We start from the raw sequence: 26,018 nt of genomic DNA on the forward strand, positions 1-26,018 counted from the left end.
TCAGTAATAGGTTTTTAAGAGCCCCCAAAAAATAATATTTCACCACTTGTGTTCTCGTTTTCCGTAAGCAACTAAGCTGTTTCCTAGGCCCTTTGCTGCAGAGTTCCGTCCTCTTGTCACCATTTCATAATTCAACTGCTTACATTACAATCTCATTCATGCAGCACCATGCTTGCTGCCCCTCCACAAATCTTACGCTTGTTGCGGGTCTTCGGTGTATGAAGAATACAGCACTTAGAGAGAGGGTAGCTTCATGTCTCATGACAACAAGACACAACTCAGTACAACTACTCTCACAGAAAAGACATGGAATTGTTCACTCATTCTAAAAAAGTTGTAATAATGCTCTTGGACATCGGTAATTAAAATAGACCAGAAGAATTAAAGAAACAGCTACCTTATTATTCAAAGTGTTCGCTGGGCCCGATTCACAGAACTAACTTAAGACAAAATCCTAAACTTACTACCATTTTCTTGGCCTGGCAGTTCGGGCTGGACTGTTCCCATGCGGAGCAGGGTCAAGACTAATTTGCATATGGCTGGGTCCAAACTCGGGGCGGCATGGTGAGCAAAAAAACGATGGATTTAACTCAGATCTGTGACTTGGAGTGAATGTTTAACCTTCTGTCCATTTTTTGTTGCTATAGGAATTAATACATTTACACCAACATTTTGAGAAAAAATTGTACATTTCCAAAATATATTTGAAGTTGATATCTGAGTTATAAATAATGTTGGACTGGGGCACTTATTACTAGTAATATTACCTTGGTGTAAAGATCTAAAGGCATTCTAAATCAAATCCTTTTTACATGACTACTGTCAACTCTGCCAGGTGTGCAGAGGTGTTCACTGCTGGTAATATTGCATATGGTCGTCACTAATATAATCCTGTGTGATGTGGTCATTAATACAGCACTAATAATGTTTGTTGCTTGGAATGATTTTCATTAACCATAAGTAGCTCTCATTACAGAAAAGGTTGGAGACCCCTGGGTTACAGACACAATTTTGGTGAGATGGCCATACATGTAGCATTCAGAGTCACAAGTGGGTCAGGTTGGATTTCTAGATGCCACTCTCTCAGTATTGGACTTTGATTGTATTAAACTTATCTAAAGGGGATTAAACCAATTCTACCAGATAGGACTAAGTGACACTCTTTTCACAGTCAGAAATGCTCTACTTCTTCTTGAGAGGCACCCAGGCCTTTGGAAAAATCACAAATGTTCTTAAAGGCTTGACTGTGTTCTCCTGCAGTAATTATTCAATTTGTCGCTACACGTTTGAGTTGTTTAATGTCTTAACCATGGATATTTTGATGTGACACAACCAGCTAAGTCTGTTCGAGGTCAAATGAAGGCTATTTCTATTTAGCATGACACTATTGTCCCCAAGAGCTGTCCGCTTTCATTTTCAAGTGTAAAAAAAATTAAGGCTGTGTCATAATAGATAATCTCACTTTTCCCATATCTGTTTTCAAGATCTTTGTCATGCTGGTGACAGTGCTTTCCTACAATATCTATTCCATCTAAAGGGTAACCCTTTCCTGTAAAACATTCCACAATATAGTATCTAAGAATAGCATGTCCCTCACATTGAAAACATTGGTGCAAATCATGATTTTCTTGTCTGGATAGCTTATATTGAGCAGACTCTTTCTTGTTTAGCTGTGCTCCCTCTGTCATCTGATTAGCAGTTCCATGGGTCTCATTTTTGTATTACCATGGAACAAATTATGTTGGTTTTTAACAACAACACAATAAAGCCTTTCTCGATACCAATAATATTTTTGTTTTAATTCTCCAAATAGGTGATTTGCAAATTACAATGGGGAAGACAGTGCATTGCTCATAGGCGCAGTGAGATCCAAAAAAAAAAAAAAAATATATATATATATATATATATATATATATATATATATATATATATATATATAAACATATATATATTTATATATATATATATAAATATATATATGTGTATATGTCTTTGTGTGTATATATATATATACTTATATATATATATTTATCCGCAAACTAAAATTGAGGAAACATTTTAAACAGAATAATGCTCAGGTTCGGGCTGCGAACATCACCAACCAAACCCAACCTTCTAGAGTATTCCAGACCTCTGATATAAATGCTTTGAAAGTGGCAAACGAACTGGCACAGAATGTAGAGTTTGAACCAGGCTCTACCCAGGAAAATCTTTCAAGGGCTGGGATTTCAATGAATCATCCATGTGTGACATCCTTTAAGCCCCCGTCCACTTTCTGTCCCATTATGCCGAAAGACAATATTGATGCATTTTGTGACATAGTTGTAGAAGATTTGAAAAATTTAGGAATGAGTACTGCACGCAGAAAGAAAAGAATCAAATACATGGAGAGACAATACCAACGACTAATGAAGAAGCTAAGGAGTGATTCAAACCTTATAATCAACAAATCTGATAAGGGTGGCAACACTGTCATCTGGCCAATGGATTTATACATGGCAGAAGCAGAGAAACATCTAAATGATACCACCTGCTATAGAAAAGGCAGCTTTGGTGACATCAAGAGCTTGAAAGAGAAAGTCCACAAAGAGTTGAATCAGTGGAAGCGCCTTGGGTTACTGAGCAAACAAGAGCACGCCTTTTTGAAAAATGATTTCCCTGTCACTCCTTTCTTTTATTTAATTCCCAAAATTCATAAGCAAACATTACCGGTCCCTGGGCGACCTATCATCTCTGCCCAGGGGAGTTTATTGGAGTCTATTTCCAGATATGTCGATCAATTCCTGCACGAGTATGTGGAAAATCTACCATCCTACATAAAAGATACTGGCCATTTCCTTTCTAAAATCAACAGCATCAAGTGGGACAATGACTTTATTTTGATTGCTTTGGACATTAATTCATTATACACTAGCATCTCTCACAATGATGGACTAAATGCAGTGAGATATTATCTAAACAAACGGAGCACATCTTACAGCCAACATAGCAATATGTTAATGAGTATGCTAGAATTATGTCTGAACAATAATTATTTTCTGTACAATCGTGAGGTATACCAACAGTTGAGGGGGGTGGCTATGGGGGCATGCTTCTCTCCCACCTACGCATGCTTACATGTGGGGTGGTGGGAGGAGCATGTCCTCACAAAAGTATTGGCCGATCATTTCCCCAAGTGCTTGGTACATTTTTGGCGGTTCATTGACGACATTTGTGTAATTTGGAGAGGGTCGTTGGAGTCAGCTAATGAATTCGTCAATTTGATTAATGTAAACAACCTTAATCTAGGTTTCACCTCACAGATTAGTACACAAGTCATCCAGTTTCTTGATGTAGAGATTTACATTGAAATTGGGAGAATAAACACTCGCTTACACAGAAAAGCTACAGCGGGCAACGCCATACTGCACGCTAGTAGCTCCCATCCTAATCATTTGATCAGAAGCATCCCGTATGGGGAGTTTCTTAGGATGAGGAGAATCTGCAGCACCCCATCAGATTTAGAAAGATGCCAGAAAGAGGCACTGGAAAGATTTCGTGCCCGAGGATATGATGTGGCTCTCTTATTAGATGCGAAAGATAGAGCCAACAAACTGGACAGAGATAACTATCTAGCATCTATTGCTGGGGTTGTTACCCCGAGTCCAGTTGAGAGTGAGGTTGAGACCCAGACTAACAACATCAGCCTCATAACTACCTTTAATGATGACCACAAAAAAGTGAGAGGGATACTGAAGAAGCATTGGCCCCTTTTGAAGACTGATATCACTCTGGCCCCCATCATACCAGCTGAACCAGGGGTGGTGTTTAGACGAGCTCCCTCCATGAGGGACATGTTGGTTAGATCTAGTCCGGAGGTAGTAATTAAACCTTATCGTATCTCCAACAAATGCGGTTTTTTTAAATGTATATCTTGCAGGGCCTGCAAATTTGGTGTCAACACCAGTGAGTATTGCTCTGCTTTTGACCCTACTCCCATTAAGATCAGGGATCATTTCACCTGCCGCACGGACTTTGCAGTATATGTGCTCCAATGTACCTGTGGACTCAGGTACGTTGGGAGCACCAAACTGCAGGCTTTTAACCGCATTCTGCAACACCTACGGGCTGTGGTCAATTCAGATGGCAACTATCCGGTAGCCCGGCATTTTGAATTGGTCCACAATAAGAACTTAAATGAATTGAGATATTTCATCATTGACGCGGTGCCGAAAAACATCAGAGGGGGCAACAGGGAGAAAGCGTTAAGGCAACTGGAGAGTAAATATATCATATTACTCGATACCAGAATCCCAAACGGTTTGAACACAGGGGAGGATCTTTATTGTTTCCTCTAGCGGGAACAGTACAGTAAGGTTTATCAGCCACCCTGTCACTTCAATCAAGAATAAGGATCCGTTGGGATTAAGCTGCCCGTTGAACTAATGTAAAGGGCACTATGCCATAATATTAGCCTATAACTCCTGTTGGGCCCCGAGATGTACCCCATGGTGTAGCTTTTCATGTTAGATATTTGGGCACTATGCCATGATGTTTCCATTGAGCCTTAATACACACGTTGTCTTTAAAAAGTTTTTTGACGTCACTGTAATCATTACACACATTTACTTCTGTTAGAGGGTGGCATGTAACTCTTCATTAATAGAGATTAAATTAACGTGCCACCCCCAATGCATCCCCTTGAATAAATCAGAGTAGAGAACTCAGTTTTAACAAGCACTATTTTGCACATTGTCACTATAAAAGCACTTTAAAATAGCATATATTGCACGTTCCCTATTTTTAAGACTGTTTGCAACTTTATAATATTTTAATACATGGATTGGAGCAAAATCAGGAATATAATGGGCAATGCACTTTATCTCCATAGGCATCAGTATAAATGATATATTTATTTGTAAATAGTTTGTAAATATATTTATTTGCCTTGCAATGTGTTTTCATTGATAGATATTTTATCAAGTAATGAACTCGCCTTTTTGCACTTGGACCATTGTATATTGTCAATGGAATTGTAAATAACTGCTCCGGTTTACAAAGTATTTTTTCCATGTTTATGTTGCATTTAAGTCTGATTGGGAGCATTCACAAGTATATAAGCATAGTTATTGGTTCTTTCTAGTCATGTGATCAAGGCTGCCGTGTTGCAGCCGAAACGCGTCATGCTGGGGACAGAAGAGCAATAAACCACCCTTGAATTGAACTTTTCGCAGTGTTTGTGGTCTGTACCTACGTCGAGGACTCTGCACTTTTGCCGAGAGTAGGAGTTGGAACGGATATATATATATATATATATATATATATATATATATATATATATATATATATATGAAAGCTCCGAGTTACCCACAGTTTCGGGAAGCACTCCAGCCACGGTGTACATCCATACACCCACAACCACGTCTCAGACTGCTGACGCGTTTCGAAATTCAATTCTTCTTCACAGGCAACAATCCACACAGTACACGGTGTTGCGTTGAGACCACTCTTTATTCCGTGCAAAAACATTAGCTGCCTTCTGATAGGCTGTCTTTAAATGCCTCCTGATAGGCTTAGGTGTTCTGGGAAATGTAGTCCACCAAGTACAGTTTCATGTGGAAATGTCTTTAAAAGACCCTCTGATGGGCCCCGAGGCGTGCGTGGTACTTCATAGGTGCCGTGGCTCCAAAAGACCAGGGTAAGTTTTCCTGCTCGTTGGCCCGCTGCTGTCCTGCCTTCATGCGGTGGTGCTTCCCCTTACGGCTGGGTTGCCGCGTGTACATGAAAGCTCCGAGTTACCCACGGTTTCGGGAAGCACTCCAGCCACGGTGTACATCCATACACCCACAACCACGTCTCAGACTGCCGACGCGTTTCGAAATTCAATTCTTCTTCACAGGCAACAATCCACACAGTACACGGTGTTGCGTTGAGACCACTCTTTATTCCGTGCAAAAACATTAACTGTGGGTAACTCGGAGCTTTCATATATATATATATATATATATATATATATATATATATATATATATATATATATATATATATATATATATATATATATATATATATATATATATATATATATATATGGATCAACAAAACGCCCTAGAGCTCAGAGAGGTCACACAACGGTGTTCTGCCCTTCCGGACTGTTGGCCTCTCAATTGCTCGCCAGCCTGCTTCTCAAACTTTAGCTGCCATGCCCGACGCGTTTCGAGGCCAATACGCCTCTTCCTCATGGGCTCTTCCATAAAAACACGGACAGCTCACCTCTGCAATCAATCATTATTTATTGAATAAAACGCCCTAAATGGGTGTGGCTTCTGCTTACTGGCATAATGGTAGTAGTAGTCCATAGAGGTGACTAATATTACACTCCCTTATGTAAGTTCCATGCTTTTATGTTCATTAAATGTTCCATATTCATAACCTTTAGTAGGCCTCTCAATAGCTCCCCAGCCTGCTTCTCAACCTTTAGCTGCCATGCCTGACGCGTTTCGAGGCCAATATGCCTCTTCCTCATGGGCTCTTTCATAAAAACACGGACAGCTCACCTCTGCAATCAATCATTATTTATTGAATTAAGCCGCCCTAAGTGGGCGTGGCTTCTGCTTACTGGCATGATGGTTGTAGTAGTCCATAGAGGTGAGTAACCTTACACTCCCTTAAGTAGGTCCATGCTTTTATGTTCATTAAAAGTAGTTGAAAAAAAAGATGCCGGAAATACATTCCTGTGAGCCTGTGATGCCTCTCCTTAGCAGCCAAAGAAGAAGAGATGTGAAGCCTCGAAACGCATCAGCGAAAAGAGTAATGACTGTGGTACGTGACTCAGCTGCATAACTAGGCCGGAGGGCGAAAGTGATGTTGAGTGCCCTTCCGAATGCTTTCGGGCACTTTGCTGAATAATATATAGGGCTACCAGTCCTTACAATTTTTCATTTTTTTTTTTTATTTTTTTGGTATTTTTTTTTTTTGTCCTGGAGCCCCGGTGAGCGCCCTGGAAAGCGTGGTATTTTGAAGCGCCCCGGTGAGCGAACCGGGAAGCGTCCCGTTAGCGCCAATGTCGCGATCGAAAACAACATTGTGACGTGTCGCGTAAGCGTGACGTATCGCGTAGCCGCGCGATGTGTGTTATGACGCGCAGCGTAAACGCACCCGGAAGCGCTCCGCGCAAATGGTGCCCAACATCCAAAGCAAATTCTCAAACTTCAAAATAGTTTGTATTTATTGTATGGCTACTATTGCTTATGGTGAAAAAAATATCACCTTAATTAACAGAGCAGAAGAAAACCACAAGTGCTCTCACAAACTAAAGCAATGATTCTTTATTGGGTTTTTTTTGCTCCTGTTGAGCCATTTTCAAATCCTTTGTTTTTTTGAAGTACTAAAATAACAAAAAAATATATAAATTTGTTTTGAAAAACCAAAAAAAGTAAAAAATGTTCACAAAAAAAAAATATATAAAACAACAAAAACAATTAAAAAAAGTTCTTTTCAGAACTACCTCCCATTTATATAAAATGACTTACATTTTTAAACTCTGCCATTCTCTTTTCTCCCCGGTGCGCTCACCGGTGCGCTCCCCCGCGAAAATAATTTTTTTTTTTTTTTTTTTGCCCAGAGGGACCTTTTTATTGCCCCCACATCATACCTAGGCGGGTCAGGGGGGGTCTACCCTGCCCCCTTATGGTCATTTCCCCCTTTGTTTTGGCCACCTCTTGTGTCTCGATCCTACCGAGACACAAGATGGCGGCCGCTCCGGACTGTTTCGGATGTTTACAGACACCCAAGAACCAATCAGCTTTCTGCGCGCAAGTCGCGTGGCACGCCCGGAGCGCTCCCCGGAGCGCGTACCGAGGCGCTGCCATAGATATATATATATTTTTTTAACCTAAATCACTCAAAATCCACTGAAGCACATATCTTGAGACATACCAAAGGCACATCGGGCTACCAGTCCCTACAATTTTGCCAAGTTTGGTGGAAATCCATTCAGCCGTTCGGGCTAAAAGTGAGGTCGACCTCCCTATGGAAATTAACATGGGCAAAACACATTTTGGGACCCCCTTTTATCTCAGCCCCCGCTTGACAAATCCCCCCCAGGCAGATTCGTCAACCGGCGTCAAAGTTATTCCAAATAGAATTTTGAGATTTAACATTGAAAAAAATCCTAACTATAACTACCTACTGGCGACCGCCAGTAAGTAATATATATATATAAGGCGGACCAGGCCTATCCAGTGGCCCGCCACTTTGCTGAGGCCCATAGACAGGATCGTAATAAACTTCAATATTTCGGTCTGGATATTGTGCCCCCGAATGTAAGAGGTGGTGACCGCCTTAGAAGATTGCGGAGGTTGGAATCGAGATACATTATAGACCTTTCAACGAAACATCCGAAAGGCCTCAACAGTGGGGAAGAGATGGCATTTCATCTGGGGAAATGAGACACACTGACCTCCGCACTGTATTGAGAACTTGAATTTGAATATTGTCAGACTATAATGCTGTAATGAGACCTAGTCTGAATTGAATTGAAATGTAGCTCCTATGATTTGATTTTCCATAAACACATGTGATGTTTCCGTATATTGAATATCCTAATATTTAAATATTTGACAGTTGTCAGGTGAACTGGAATTTTAGTCAGATCAGTAAGATCTAATCTATTGAATCTGTTTTTCGTGATGACGTTTTGAAATTATTAAATTAGATCTGCAATAGGATGTGATTCATTCTCTATAGCTGAAAAGAAAACTTTTTAGTGCAGAGGAACCAAGTTGAGATTATTTTAACTTTGCAACCTATAATGAAATGAACTGTTAAGGAAGATTGTTTAATGTTACTGCCAGAACCTGAGATATTGATTGAATCTAGTGTGATGATCTAGTTGCACTTTTTTACAATCGATAGTTTTCATGCCATATTCTATCCGCCGTTATACCTACTGCATTTAGCCGCATTCAAATTCTATTTCATTTAGTAACATTTTAATACATGATATAAAATGTGAAGTTATATAATATGATGGACAGTACTGGCTTGTAAGAGAAGGGACATTAGCCGATCCACGGCTTGATTTTCGTTCATCTTATGAACTAATGTATACCGTTTGCACCACGACTCTATCAGGGTATATGGCCATCCACGGGCTTGATTTCATCTAATGTTAATAATAAGCTCAATATATGACATTGAAGTCATTTAAAGATGGCGCCCCTTTCATTGTTGTGGCGAAAGTCCCTTGTCTATGTTGATGTCCGAAACAATGTCTGCGGCTTTAAAAAACATGTCGACATGGTATTCATGCCTTGACGAAGGCAGCACGCCGAAACGCGTCTGTGTGTGCCCCTTCCGCGATAATAAAACCTGTGTGATCGACAACATTGTTTTCCGAGTGCTGTTTGTCCTCTTACAACTATTAAGGAGATTTGGAGCGTCATATATATATGTGATCAAGGGCAGTTTCTGCCCGAAACGCGTCGTGCCAAAGAAAACCTGTACAAGGATAATAAACATACCTGTGACACTCGTAATGCTGCGTGGTGGTCTGTGATTCCTGTGGTCAAAACCGATACAAGCAGAGACCTATTCATATATATATATATATATATTTAATTTTTTTTCTGTAAAAATCATAGGTTTTAGGGAAAGTTATAGTTAGTTTTTAATTTCACTCGTACAAAACCATGGAAATTCTCCCTTTATAGTTAGTTCAGCTAACTATAACTCGCGCCCCCGCAATGCACTGCTAATGACGTCACATATTACATCACTCATGACATGGTCAGTGACATCACTCATGACATCACTGATGACACCCCAATGACATCACTGATGACATCATCCAGTGACTGTGTGTTTCTGTAAAGGTTAAATATGTTTAAAATATATAGGGAAAGGCGTACTGAAGAATGAGTGGGTGTATAAGTGTATGGGTGGGTGAGTGTGGGTATGGATGTGTTAGTGAGTGAATGTATATCTCAGTGGTACATGTGTGAGTAACTACATATGTGAAAGACAGTATATATGTGTGTTGGAGTATATAAATGACTATAAGTGAAAGTGTGTGATTGTGAGAGTGGCTCTATGGATGAGTGTGTGCTTGTATCAGGGATTGTATAAGCGTATGAAAGTGCTAGTATTTGTATGAGTAAGTTAGCTGGTGTATGTATAACTGTATAGGTGATTAAATGGCAGTATGATTAATTATTTGCATGACTGACTAAGTGTGTGAGTACCTCTATGGATGAGTGGTGGTGTGAGAGTGTCTATATAGGTGTATAAGTGCATATGATAGTCCTGTACTGAGTGACCGTAATTATGAGTGATTGTACGGATCAGTGAGTGGATGTGTGTGTAAACCTAAGAATCATTGAGTGGGTATGTAGTTATTGGTGTTGGAGTGTTTATGGTTTTGGGAATGGCAGTCTGTAATTTAGAATGGGTGTATCAAAGCTTCTACTAGGGTGTGAGAAGATGCATCAAATTATCACATCGATGATGTCATCAGTGATGTTATCCGTGATGTCATTCGAGATGTCATCAGTGATGTCATGAGTGATGTCACTGACCATGTCATGAGTGATGTAATATGTGATGTCATCAGCAGTGCATTGCAGGTGCCGCAAGTTATAGTTAGCTGAACTAACTATAACGGGGCATTTCTATGGTTTTGTATGAGTGAAATGTCCAACTAACTATAACTTTCCCTAAAACCTATGGTTTTTTCAGTGAATTTCTAAGGTTTTTTAAATGCTAATTTCTAACTATAACGTGCCTGAAACCTATGGTTTTTTCAGTGAATTTCAAAGGTTTTTTAAATGCTAATTTCTAACTATAACATGCCTGAAACCTATGTTTTTTTTAAATGATTTTCAATGGCTTTTTAAATGCTAATTTCTAACTATGCCTACAAAGTTAGGACATGTGAAGAAAGAGGAAGAAAAGTGCAGCAAGAAGCAAGAAAAATGCAGAAATAGGGAATAGAAGTCCAGAAAGATGAGGAAAAGTGCAGGAAGAAGCAAGAGAAGAGATGTGCAGAAAGAACCAACAGAGGAGTAGAAAGTCCTCCTGTGCCCCCAACTTTTTAGTGACAGGTACTAACTGACTCTGACTAACCAGGACCGGAGCAAGTGCTATGCTAAAAGACACTTAGATTACAGTGAACATACCAACCTTCACTAGGGAACACTATGTGTTGGGGTAACCCTGTAAAGAGTATGACCTCCTCTGTATTTGCCATGAGTTAGTGCCTGGGTCATTGCATGAGTACATGGGTAGTGACTGGATGATTAGAGTGCCACAAGGACAGTGCATGGTGATTTCATAACTGCTTGGGTTTTTGTGGAGTGATTGGATAAGTACATGATGCTGGATGGGTGATTGGAGGAGTGCATGGGTAGTGGCAGAGGGAATTCTGGAGTGCATGGGTACAACCTGGGTAATTAGAGGAGTGAATCAGTACTGTGTAGGTGGTTAGAGGTCTGCATGGGTAGTGCACAGGGGATTGTAGCAGTGCATGTGTTATTACCTGGCACACTGCATGAATACATGGGTACTGACTGGAAGCACTGCAAAAAGAGTGCATAGTGAATTTATAAGTGCCTGGGTTTTGGCGGAGTGATTGGATAAGTACATGGTGCTCGCTGGGTGATTGGAGGAGTACATGGGTAGTGACAGGGCAATGGCTGGACTGAATGGGTACTGATCAGGGTATTGTAACAGTGCATGAGTTAGTGCATGGGTCATTCCATGAGTGCATGGGTAGTGACTGGATTAGAGTGCTGCAAGGAGAGTGCATGGTGAATTTATAAGTGCTTGGGTTTTGGTGGAGTGAATGCATAAGTACACACATATCCCATCAAGCCCGCCCCCTCCCTTTACCACTGTGCAAATGCACCCCCTGGCGGGTTTTAATTTGAGGGATTAGTTCCCTTTGAATCCTGAGGGTCCTTGGGAGCCAACTAGCCCACCAGGTACCTCCAGTAAGCGCCAGAGAGCTGCATTGCAGAGAGGTGGTCCAAGGCCATGTCCTATTTACACCTCTCTGCAACGCAAATCTGTGGCACTTACTGGACATACCTGGTGGTAGATGTTAAATACTCTGGCTTGGCACTCATCCCACAGCATGAACGAGGTGGGAATCGGACACAGAAGCTCAGAAGATTGGAATCCAAGCTCATAATGAGATTTAAAACAAAACAACCATTAGGTTTGAATGGAGATGAGGAACTGTATGTCCATCTATAATTGAGATATCATGAACTACGTACTTTTGTTTAGTGCATAACTGTAGTAATAGAGACGTTTTTGCTGATGGCCATAATAAGCAATGTTTAGAAATGTAAGATATGCGTTCCAAAGGCTGATATACACATCGGGGGAAAGGGCACTTAGCCTTAGATAAGAAATTAGACACTCAGTCATTAGTTACCCACATGAACAATGTAATTGCTACAGCGACATTGATTCATCCATTCATGGTATCATGAATGTAATATGCGTAGCCTGTCTAACATTAGAGCAGCGCGCAATGTTTAGCAACACAAATGGTTCCCTGCTAAGTGATATCATAACCAACGGAACGTATGAGCATGTAAAAATTCCTGCTTAATAAAGTTTATTGAAATATAAACTACATGGACCAGCATGCATTGCAGTTGACACCAGCATGCATTGCTATAAATAATGAAATGAAAGAGGGACAAATGTTAAAACACTGCCGTGAACAGGAACTACGGTTCGAAACGCTTTGGAGTTTTTTCACGACCTATTAATAAATCAACCTTGAAACTACCAAGAAGTGTGCCACGACAATCTTTTTGTGTGGCATATTGACGAGACACTGCCCTGGTCTCGACGTGGGCACCTACTGATTAGTGCTCCTACTGCTACAGGACAATTTGTATACAATATATATATATATATATATATATATATATATATATATATATATATATATATATATATATATAATATATATATATATATATATATATATATATATATATATATATATATATATATATATATATATGTGTGTGTGTGATAAAGGGTAGTGCCTACCCGAAACGCGTCATGCCAGAGAGAAACAGAAAGGGATAATAAGTTGACCTTGTGTACTGGACAAGCTGTGTGGTGGTCCTTGTGTCCTGCGTGCCGTGCTTGGAGAAGCAGGAAGGAGTGGAATATATATATAAATATATATATTGAGGCTCCACTCGCACCTGCCTGTTGCACTCTTTGGCGGGTGCCTGCAGTCGGGGGTGCACCCGACAACAATATCAGCTCAAAGGTCCCTCCCCGTAGTCCCACGGGAATTAGGATGCAGCACTCCAAGGTAGGTTCACAAATATTTATTCTCAAAAGAACGCGCTTTCGGCACTCGGCCTTCCTCAGTTATGAGACGGAGAGCCACAACAAACACCATCCATTTAAACCTTTACGATACATAAGTGCTAGACATAGAAGTAGGACACAGAGTAAATCGATGTCCGCCATCTTGGAACGGGTCTATAACTTATAAGATATAGCAATATGTATGAAAACGCATTTATCACTGTTACGCAATTCATAAATTAGACATAATCGACAATTTTAAGTCATCATTCAATCGATTGGTGTTCTATAAAGCCCTATATGGGCCATATTGTTACATAATGCAGTATCAGACCTGTGCGCATTGTTACTCAATCTTGCCCTGAATGGGCATAATCCTTTAAGTATAGCTATCGTAAAGGTAATTACAAACCCAATGATATCAAAAAATATATATATTGTAATCGATTGTAAAGTGAAATTCAAAATAGAAGGAAACAGAAGCAATGAAGCAGTTAATCAAATAATGTCGGTACATATCAGTCATCATTTCATACTAGATGGACAGCTAAGTCCTCATGCATATTTAATCCCATAGGCATTTTACTTTGCAGGTCTATAATGTAACGCGATTCCAGTCGCCTGAGCTTTTGTAGTCTATCCCCACCCCTTACGTTGACTGGGACAGAATCTAGACAGAAGTATGCTAACAGATCCCTGTTGCGTGCATGCTCTTTGTCAAAATGTCTAGCCACAGGGTAGCTCACATCTGCATTTTGAATAGCTCTCTGGTGTTCTAAGATTCTTAGTTTCACCGGATTCGTCGTACTGCCAACATACCTTCTGCCACAAGGACATGTCAGACAGTACACGACGTACAGCGTGGTGCATGTGAGAAATTTTTGTATTCTCCTGGGCTCTTTCACTCCTGGTATGCTGTATTGTGTAGTGCGTTTACTCCCTTTGCACGCCTTACATCGTCCACAAGGGAAAAAGCCTTTCATGGGTTCGGACTTGGGTTTGGGTTTTAGTTCTTCGTGGTGACTATGGACTAAATAGTCTCTCAGTGCTCTCGCTTTCCTGAAAGTCACTAGAGGATAAGAGGGTAGGCCCTGTTTGATGACATTATCTGTCAACAAGATGTTCCAATGCTTACGCATAATGCGTTTTTTTGTCGGGGGCATTTCTAGAATAGGTGGTTATAAGACGATGCAACCCATCATCAGTGTTCTTACTCTGTGTTTTGTCTTCTAGCAGTTTTTTCCTATCCAGAGTCTCAACTTTGTTTAAGGCTTGCCTGAGTACCCCTTCTTTGTACCCCCTGGCTTTGAATCTCTGTATGCTATTACTAGCCGCCCTTCGGAACTCCTTCTCCTTGGTGTTATTTCTCTTTATCCTTAATAGTTCACCATAAGGTATACTGTTGACTAAGCTCTTAGGATGTACACTGGTAGCATATAAGGTAGAATTTCCAGCGGTAGCCTTTCGAAAGAGCTTAGTATGAAGACTGCCATCTTCAACAAAAACAGTCAGATCCAAATAATTTACTTCTTTTTGACTGATTTCTCCTGTGAACCTCAGATTGTTGTTGTTATTGTTGAGTACCTCTAGATATTCTTCAGCCAATTCAACTGACCCTTCTATAATAATAAAAAGGTCGTTGATATACCTGTACCAACATTTAACGAGATCGTTCCATTTCTGGTTAGCAGGAGACCAGGCCACCTGCTCCTCCCAATGCCCCACGAATACATTCGCGAAGCTTGGGGCAGAACAAGTGCCCATATATATATATATACACACACACACTCAGTAGGGATGTCCTCAAGTTTATAAAAATGCACAGTTCAGTAAAATTTCTGGTTTCTGTATTTAATTACATATACACTGGACAATCCCTAATCTAGTGTTGACGTTTGGACACTCAACCTAATTCCAGTGGGTCTCCTCAGTACAAAGCAGGCAGTTTGGCACAACAACTACAGGGTAAAATGTAGAGAAAGGATATTTACTTCATGGATCAGACAGTATTGTAACAACATAGAATTGAGGAACACTATAGCAAACTACAGGCTATTGTTCAGGGAATAGATACAGAAATAAGTGCCATCCCTGATACTTGTCTAACTATGGGTATTATAGCGGAGAAAAAAATATGCATTCATCACTAGACCACACCCCAGGACCCCCTCATATACCCTCTGTCTAGGATGCACAAATATAGTCAAGAATCGCAGGGAGAACAAGTAATCTTGGGTGGGGTTAGCAGTTGAACCACTATGTAAATTTGTGGATCTTTCCAACAACCATATGGGCCCAAGATCATTTCCTAAGTCAAGTATAGCATGGATTTCATAACTTGTATTGAGAACACTAACTTTGGCATAGATAGACAGATTCTAGTCACACTTGACATATTCATTTAAATACAAACATTCCTCAGCACACAGCTCTTGATACAATAAGTAAAAACTGTAATTTAACCCTGGAAAAAACTACCACAGCAACTTTGTTCTTCAACTGAGTGGCATTGCTTTAAAAAAGAACCATTTCTAGTTTTAAAAGGACTAATACCTATGAAAGAAGGGTGTAGATATTGGAGCCTGCTTTACCCCGGACATAGCAAACCTTGTAGTGGTTGAATTTGACAAGATTTTGGCACCTTGAAATTCATATACAGCCAGTATTTTAGTTTGGATAAGATATATAGATGATAGCTTTATGATTTGGAAGGGCATTAGTTGTAGTATCTCTGATTTTGCTTAATGGCTTAACACACAAGACCCTGACTTAAGATTTCCCCATAATTACAGCAAAGAACATATAAGTTATCTGGACAATGTAATCAATCACAGCAGTGGTACTTTGTATGCAATTATATATCAAAACATTACAAACAAAAACTCTGTGTTAGTATATGATAGTTTTGATCCCCGGTTTCTAAATAACAATTTGCCTTATGGACATTTTCCTTGTTTTCAGAAGAGTTGCACACAGAGAGGTGAGGAATTTAAGAAAGCAGAACTCCTCACTACCAAACTGATTGAAAGAGGATATCCAAGAAAGATAGTGCGGGCTGCCCTTAAACAGGCCTCTTACTGTCTTAGACAGACACTTCTTACCCCTAAAGACAGGGACGACATGAACAATGAACATAAGATCATGGTCTCAACCTACAGTCCAGCAAGCAAATCCATTAACAAGATTATTAAGAAACACTGTCACATTCCCCCTGTTAGCAAATAAAAGGAATAAAAACATACAGGACCACGTGGTGAGAGCATACAGGAAACCCCAGAGATCTGAAACTAAAACAGAGAAATGGAGATTGCCACCTATTGTGGGACATTTCAGGTGCAGTAAATGTCAAGCATGCAAATTCACAAATGATACCAAAATCATTGAGGTGGCCAACATAAGAATACAATTGACGGGACATTCTAATTGTAACAGGAAAAATGTTATATATATGATTATATGACCTCGTGATCTTATGTGTGTTTGTCAAATGACTCAGATGGTAAAGCAGTGGATTTTTCAGAATGAGAGCCACACGCATTGATGAAATGAAGGAGCGCCATTAGTAAAACATTACCTGGAGGCACAGGACATGGAGGACATGATACAGTGGTATGTGGTGAGACATGACTCCAAAGAAGGGAAACTTAATGGGCTACTAGTACTCCGTGAATGCAGGTGGAAGGCACTTCCTAAATGTACAAAAATCTGGACTTAATGATATGTATGAACAGAGAGGAGTCATTGTCACTTTGAACTATATACAGTTCCCTCAATGGACAAGTAGTGTTTCATACTGACACATCGGAGTACTTTTTGGGGGCCACATGTAAGTGTTTGGTCTATTTACGATCAGACATAGAGACTTGTAATTGTACATATGTTGTCCAGTTGTTCTGAGGGCTAAATTTAAGCACTCTTGAATTGGTACTACATTGATATATATTGTATACATTATATTTTCACAGTAACAATGAAAACTTTGCGGACCTGTAAATCATGAGATATAGGAGATGCCAACACCTCTCCCCCTTTTTTCCTTCCCTTTACTTAGTTCCCTTTTAACCCCCTCCAGCCTTCCTTTTATACAAGTAGTGCCATTAATTGATTTTTCACCCACTCAAGATGGCTGACACTAGTAGCAGTCTAGTGTATAGAAACATGTGAGATAAGAGCATAGCTTCTTTCCCTAAGGTTTCTATTGCTTTGAAGCCACTCACAGGTGGACACGCTCATCAGTCCTGATTAGGCTGGGACACCTGTGACCAATAGAGGTGAGACACTCTCAGAGGTTATATTAATTAAACTTGTGGATAGTTGCATGGCACAGATGAAGGTACCAATTGCTATGGATAAAGATGCTTGGCAAAGTTAGTTGGTACTTTTGTAGGCACTGAGGTATAAGCACCTCAGTATGATGGATGGATGACCGGGAACAGTTCAAGACACATATACATCAAACCGGGGACATTCCCAGATATCACTCTGGCCCAGGCCAATAGTTTCTACGCACAGATAGCGGAACTTTGATATTTATAGACATGATTAGCAACATTAGAGGATTCGCTCCATCCAGTATATATTGATGTAACATACAGGTTACTGGTGTCATCTTTGCTTCAGGTTGCATGTGTATCCAGGAAGCACGGATACATTGCTGCCTTTGCTCAGCACTGTATGTGCTGACGGAGATGTCTGGTGAATACAACAGTACCCTTTTACCCAGTACAGATGCATGCAGCACACTCGGACCTCACATTTATCTAACTTCTAGGTCATTTGTACCCAGCTCACAGAGATAAATTGTTGCTTTTCTGGATATACTGCTACTGCTTTGGCAAGCACTGTGTTGCAACTCAGTACGTGACTGACCCACACCCAAAACAAACAATCTACAATTGCGTTTTCCTGGAATGAGAACAGTTAGGCTGTGATGCTTCTGCTTGAATTTACAACAACACCCACTGATGTGTATCTATTCATTGCATTTGATTTGGATGAGTCGATTTAGAGGAATCACGATCAGACAACCTCAGGATATGAAGGCCATACACAGCTTAGAGGTATGCTGTTATTATAAAGACTATAAGTAAATGCGCTTTCTCTATTTATTTGTTTAAAGGTTTTATATAGTGCTAGCTAGACCCGGATGTATCAGAGCGCTTTACAGAACCGAGAGCAAGGCAATAATCAGTCACTGAGCATATGACATGCAACAAATATCGATTTTGAGTATACATAAAATATATACACGGGTAAATAGGCCAAGCATGAGGAGTAAACAAACATCTATATCTAAATTTAACCCTGTAGATGTTGTGCCAGAAGGCATATTTTACCCTGAGAAGACCAGCTGGAGCAATGGTTGGGTCGAAACATTGACATTGGATTAGGAATTGTACAGTGTTTATGTAATTTAATACAGAAATCAGAATTTGCAATGAACTGTGCATCTTTTTAAACTTGAAGACAGCCCTACTGTATAAATAAATGTATCATATTTTAATGTTCATATCACTGCACCTATGAGCACTGCACCATCTGCACTAATGTAATTTAAAAACCACCTGTATGTTTGGGTGACTCAAAACGGGGAACAGCGTTTACAACGCAACTTTTACTATGCAGTACCTTTACCACGCAACTTTTACAACGCAAGTCGTTAAAACGACTTGCGCTGGGGGGCGCTGTAGGATAGGGAATAGTTTAATTTACTATCCAAAACCTTCCCTACTATCCACGGGGACTGGAGTTGGAATAGTAAATTAAACTATTCACTATCCAGCGCCCCCCTTGCGTCTTGCGTTGTAAAGCCTGCGTGGTAAAGGCATGCGTTGTAAAAGCATGCGTAGTAATGACATACATCCCTCAAAACAAGAAGACATTGCTGGTATCGAGACATGCTTTATTGTATTGCTGTTTACAGCAAACATGAGTAATCACATGGTGATACACAAGTGAGACACGTGGAACCCTTATGTTTATTTTGTGTTGTACGCTGGTTCCGTTGATGGGCAAAAATGGGGTTAGGTCGTGTGAATTTCACTCTGTCCTATAGACATTTGATGTACTTAGTCCCAAGAGCGTATCAATAATTAAATGCTGATGATTTTCAATAAGAATCACCCAAGTAAATAAATACATAACTAAATATTATCTCTCAATATCATATCATAAGTAATAAGACAGAGGACGGGTTCCCCTTTTCAGAGTCACTATTCAAACAATTAATGAAGTAGGGGCTAGAAATGAATCTACGCTACAAAAAAACCTATAAAAGTGAACTCTTTTTAGCAAATATTAATGGAGGTTAGAAATGACAACGAGTCATTTCCTACCATCCACACACCAATTACCCATAGACACCAAGAATTCCTAAAGTGTTATACATTTGCGAAAACGGGTTTTTCTAAAGAACTGAGAAACGGTCTCTCATTTTCCTCCCCTAAGAATTTCAAGCAGTTCTGAATATGGAACAGGCAAGTGGCCTTACCCTGAACTCGTAATCTTGTCTTCTTTTCAGAAATGTGCTGCTCTTCTCGGTACAACGTTAATTATTTTTCTCATCCCAAATTAATGATGTTAATTGGAAAACATTTAAAAAACTAAATGTGTTGGTGCCTAGCAACACACGTTTCCCACATTAAGTATAGAATTGAAGTGATTACAGAACCGAGTTATGGAACAAACAATCTGCTAGTGAAACGTATGTACGCACAACTTCAAACATTTTGCACCGTTTTGTATTGCTTTTTGCTTTATTTTTATGACTATTATTTTTGATTTTTAGAATCATGAGTCAGGAAATCTTATTAAAAAATACAAGTGACACATTTATTACATTTGAATTTTGACCTTTTTCCCAAACAAAGGGCAACTATGAACATACCCAAAAATGGACAAAGGCTACTCAAATTGTGCTGTTTTGAAAGCGCTGTATTTAGAAACCAATCGAGAGCAATTTACAATCACAACTTCTCTTCTTTCCAAAATGAAATCCGAATTCGTCTGAACAGTTCCATTTGCAAAAAAAACGCTGTTCAGTTTTGACATGCACATGCTTACACGTTAAAAGAGAGATTAAACAAATAAGGTTTGAAATTAAGCCGTTTCGCAGCAAATTACCGAACTAGATTTTCGTCAGCAACTTCTAACTCAACCTGCAAAAATAAATCTGCAGCTGCATGCAGTTTATCAAGATTTATATCTGAGCAAGACATATTTTTGAAAGAAGGCTTTAATTTTTGTTCTCTTATTCCTCCCTTTCCTCTGTTTAATCTGATGTAACAATGAGAAAGCGGAACTAAATGGTTGGATAAATCGATAACAATTGACTTTAACCAAACTAAACGAATCAAGGGAAGTGGCTTAGTATTAGGACATCTGGCAATCCTGCTCCAGATGCTGTTGCTGATCTGAAAATAAGAGCGTGCCTCCAAAGTGAGAGACCCACTGTGGACAGAAGGAGGGCTAGGCTGTGTTTTGGGGTTGTCTAATCTGTGTGCGTGTCTACACGTGTGTACGTGCTGCATTCTTTAATCACAAACATAGCTAAAAAACAAGAAACAACTATGCAAAAGAAACTTTGGTAAGTACAGGCAGGTGCCATGGTGCCGTGGAGTTGGCTGAGAGGAGGTGGTACTGGGTGTGCCTTGGGAGCACACCTAGGTGGGGACAAAGGACAGGGATGGTGGGGGTGGGAGGGATTGAAAGAAATAGTTTTACTTCATTGGGAAGGTCACAAAGGGGTATGAAATTATTAAGTGTTGCTTCAGGAGATGTGCTTTCTCTTGTCAGACCGGGAGAAGTTAGTTGGCCTGCTGGAGGTAAATTGGGATGTGTCCTAGATTCTGGGCATGTTGCAGAAGAAGGCTTGTCTTTTCTTTTCCAACTTGCACTTCCTCGATTCTGGCCTGACGCTTCTGCCACTGTGTGTTGGCCATGTTCCGCCTGAGGTATTGATCTTGGTGGCAATCATGGGAGGCTATTGGTGTTGGTGGCATTGTAGATGATGCATTCTACTTTGAAAGTTATGATGCTCGCAGAGGAAGCCATTGCTTAGGTTTGTGATGATTAATTGCTGGAGCATGTTTGATTGATCTGCTTCAACTGGAGCACAATAGGACACAGCAAGTTACATGAGTGGTGGAAGAGAGCTTTGATAGTGGTGGGATTTAGGGCTTATGTCTAGTGAACTGCAACTGCAGTGAGGACATTTTTGTGGGTTGTGGTGATTGCTTGTTAGACTTGTCGAATGTGTCTGCTGGGTCTCGCGCTTGGCACGTCACTGCAGGTAGTATGACTTGGTAGCCCCGGGTAGTGCAGGGAACTACAGCACACATGGAAAGGGGCGACCACTCGGTCCCCCCGAACGTATGGCGGAGTGCCTCGATCCCCCCGGGAAGCCATTTTTGGGCGGGAGGCGCGTCTCGGCTGGTATGCCCGAAGCGGCGTAGCCGGGGCGCGCCTGTTCCCGCCCTAGAGTGGGCTGGCCTAGACACTGACGCAGCCAGCCACGCCCTCGGGACGGGCAGGGGCGGGTTTACGCCCGCCCTGAAGACGGATAAAAGGAGACGCAAGGCCAGAAGACGTCCTCTTGTTCTTGTGCTCCGAAGCTGCACCTCCTCGCTACACGTGAGCTCGGGACAGAACAAAGAGCCAATTTTGAGCGTTTTGATCTTTTTCTTTGTCTTCCAGATACTTCGTCGAAGAAGATGCCCAGGAAAGGCGAAAAGAGAATGACGACTGACCAGATGGTTCGGGCACTCTTTAAAGATATGTCCGACATAAAGAAACGGTTGGCGGAGCGAGATGGGGAGGAGGGTTCGGGCCCTTCGCCGGCTGGAGGGAGACCTAAGAGGCCGAGAAAGGTTCCAGCCGGTGGGGACGTCCCGGTTCCCTCTGCCCCTCTCGAGGCGCCGACCCCAGTACCGATAGAGGGGAATCCAATCCCCGGGGTCGTCTCCCCGACATCCAAGGAAGACATGCCCCCCGAGCTGGCAGCACAGCTAGCAGCGTGGTTGGGGGATAGTGGTGATGGCGCCACGGCTGCCGAGGCACAGGCGCTGATAAAAGAGCTTCGTGAGAAGAAAGAGGCAGCTAGAGTGGCGGGGATAGACAAGCCGCAAGCGGCAGAAGCTGCGTCCGGTGCAGGTAAGCGGCCACTGCCGATTGCAAGGGACGAGTCAGCACCCTCTCGTAGAGAGAGATTGGGACAACATGTGCCGTTAGCTATAAAAGAAAAGATCTGGGCGGGAGAGTACGTGAATATTTTTTCCCTGCTTGTTGATCATTATGATGTGGAGCATGTGAAAAGTCAGAAGGACTTGATGCATCCGAGTGTTTGGCGCGCAAAAATGGCCGCCTTTAAGGTTAATGAGAACATTGGCAACTGGGGCAATGCATGGGGTATTTTCACATCGATTTTGGGGGAACGTAGGCCCGAGTTGCTCCCTGAGTTTCCCGTTTACCAATCACGAATTATGGGTTACTCGACAACGTATCAAGGTAACCATTGGTTTTGTTATGACAATCTGTTCAGAAAGGAAAAGGAACATAACAAGAGTTTGACTTGGGATTGTTACGATTCGTTAACTTGGGACAAAATGAAAGAATCAGGAATGTTAAGAATGCCATTGGTCGGGAGCAATGTTGTTGATTACTCCCGCCAAAATGTGGGGACGCCCTTTCGACCAAGTACGAGCACCGACGACCAGTCAAGGCCCGCAGGCAATACAGGGAAAAAGGGTTTCTGTTTTAATTTCAACAAGGGGAAATGTACCAGGCCTCCGGGATCGTGTAAGTTCAAACATGAGTGTAGTACGTGTGGGTTGTCCCATCCTGAGTCATCGTGCAGAGCCAGAACGGGTGAGAATGGGGGTAAGGGGGGCGCCAAACAGGTCTAAGCTAGGCCGAGGGGCGCCTTTACCAACCCCGATTGATACCTTGGCAATGATTCCCTGGCTCAGCGAATACCCGGATCGTACTTCTGCCGGGGTGCTACGGAACGGTTTTACACATGGTTTCCGCATCCCGGTAGGGGACTTTCAGGGTGTAGGGACGTGCAAAAATCAACTTTCCGTTTTACAACATACATCGGTAGTGCAAGAGAAAATTCAGAAAGAGGTTAGCCGGGGACGGGTCGCCGGCCCGTTTAGTGAACCTCCGGTACCAGGTTTCGTTTGTTCTCCGTTAGGGGTGGTCCCCAAGAAGGACCCGGGTGAGTTCCGTTTGATCCATAATCTGTCTGCTCCACGAGGTCTTTCGGTGAACGACGCAATTGATCCAGAAGTTTGTTCGGTGCGATACGCATCTTTTGATGAGGCAGTAGCCATCTTGAATCGCCTGGGGCACGGGACGTTGATGGCGAAATCTGATATCGAGTCAGCGTTCCGGTTGCTCCCGGTACACCCAGACGATCAGCGTCTTTTGGGATTCGGGTTCCAGGGGTCATTTTACATGGATAGGTGTATGCCAATGGGTTGCTCTATTTCATGTGCTTACTTTGAGCAATTCAGTACTTTCCTGCAGTGGGTGTTCACTGAGACAGCGGGTTTCCGAAATGTAATGCATTACCTTGACGACTTTCTGTTCCTTGGCCCCGCCGGTAGTCCCGAATGTGCCCAGGCTTTAGACGAATTCTGTGTGTTAATGGGTCATCTCGGCGTGCCGTTGGCACCGGGTAAAACTATGGGTCCCACGACTTGCCTCGAGTTTCTGGGGATCGAGTTGGACTCAAGGGAGGGGTGCTTCCGTTTACCAGCTAGCAAGGTGTCGAAATTCAGGGCAGCCCTCCAAGTATGTTTAACTGCATCCAAGGTTACACTGCATCAGTTGCAACAGTTAGTGGGAATGTTGAACTTTGCCTTGAGAGTGATACCAATGGCTCGCCCCTTTTCCCGCTCAATTGCCCAAGCGATGGTTGGCCTGAAGGAGGGTCATCATCGCACAAGGTTATCGACTGAGGTCCGCCAGGACATGCGGATTTGGTTAGCATTCTTGGCGGACTTCAATGGCCGAGTTGTCTGGAACAAGCCAGTCATGTCCTCCGATGAGCTTGGGCTATGGACAGATTCAGCAGGAAGCGTAGGTTTTGGCGCCATCTTCGGCACAAAATGGTCGGCACAGAAGTGGCCCCTATGGTGGCACGAGAAGGGGCTGACAAGTAACATCGCTTTCCTCGAATTATTTCCCATTCTGGTGGCCCTGAGAACCTGGCCAGAAGGGTTCAGAGATCATTCTGTTGTGTTCTGGTCCGACAATATGACCGTGGTAGAATGCATCAATAGTCAGGCAGCCCGTTGTAAATTGATTTTGAGGCTGCTCAAAGAAATTGTCTTACTGTGTATGCAACTGAACGTGGTATTCAGAGCAAAACATGTCCCTGGGGTGATGAATCAGGCCGCTGATGCACTGTCTCGTTTTCACATGCAGGCTTTCTCGGGTTTCCTTCCTTCAGCGGACCCGGAGCCGGCACCCTTCCCCGAAGCTCTCTGGTCTCTCGGTGCCCCGAACTTCGTCACCTCGTGGGAGAGAGTCTAGCACCCAGGACAAGGAAGGCATATGAAGGGGCGTTCCAGGCCTATTTAGCCTTTTTGGGGGCAGAGAGAGGGGGACTTTGGGGGCAGGAGGAGTTGGTAGTACTTTTCCTGATGTCCTTACGTAGGGCTGGGAAATCGGTGGCCACGGCCCAAAGGCATCGTGCCGCCATTTCCTTTGTTGCCAGGGCCCATGGCATCCTGGACCCGACAGCGTCTTTTACGGTACAGAAAGCGCTGCGAGGGTGGCAACGTCTGGAGGGTCGCAGAGTAGACGTAAGACGACCGATAGGTCTAGACAGGTTGTCCCAGTTGCTGACCACACTCCCTAACACATGCTCGTCCCCGTTCGAGACCTGTTTGTTCCGGACTGCATTTATGCTGGCATTTCACGGGGCTATGAGAGTTAGTGAGCTAGTTGCAAGGAACAAACGGGATGTGACGGGGGGCTTGTGCAGGGAGCAGGTTCAGATCAGGGGTGATGCGATGATTGTCTCCTTTCTCAGGTCCAAGACTGACCAAGATGGGAGGGGGGACTGCACGATCATTCGCAGGATCCCCGAGTCATCCATGTGTCCGGTTCAGTGCTTAGAAGATTACCTAGCACGAAGGGTGGCATCATGGGGGGGGACATTGTTGAGGCATGTAGACGCCACCCCGCTGACGAGGTTTCAGTTTCAGCGGGTGCTTGCAATGGCCATTGCCGCAGCGGGCTTGGACCCGGGTGAATTTGGGACCCATTCCTTTCGTATAGGGGCTGCCACAGAAGCTACAGCCAGGGGTCTTAATGTAGAACAAGTGAAACGGGTGGGGCGTTGGTCCTCCAATTGTTATAAGAGGTATGTGCGATTGCACATGTTGTGAAGCTGTAATCATGTACTCACGCTTCTTGTCTTTTGTTTGTTTTCAGTTGCGCAAGCCTACGCGGCAGGGCGGACTGTGCAGTTGACCCAACACCAGGCCAGCGGTCACACATCACCGGCTGAGAGAAAGGAGGTGTGGGTTGTAGGCCACTCATACGTGAGACGGGCCGCAGACGTATTCAAAGCAGGTGATATGATTCACGTACCTGGGGAATACGGGTACAGAGTGTCCTTCTACGGAAGGGGCGGTCTCTGTATTGACCAGTTTCAGGCATTTTTTGAGGGTTTGTTAGAGCGG

General features: G+C 42.4%; 1 protein-coding gene across 2 annotated transcripts in view; it reads right to left on the reverse strand.

Annotated features, from left to right (window-relative positions):
- Positions 1 to 26,018, reverse strand: part of PTPRN2 (protein tyrosine phosphatase receptor type N2) — a 2,289,968-nt gene that overhangs the window by 1,975,199 nt on the left and 288,751 nt on the right. The gene's annotated exons all lie outside the window — the stretch shown is intronic.

The sequence above is a fragment of the Lissotriton vulgaris genome, chromosome 10, assembly GCF_964263255.1.
Source record: "Lissotriton vulgaris chromosome 10, aLisVul1.2, whole genome shotgun sequence".
NCBI lineage: Eukaryota > Metazoa > Chordata > Amphibia > Caudata > Salamandridae > Lissotriton > Lissotriton vulgaris.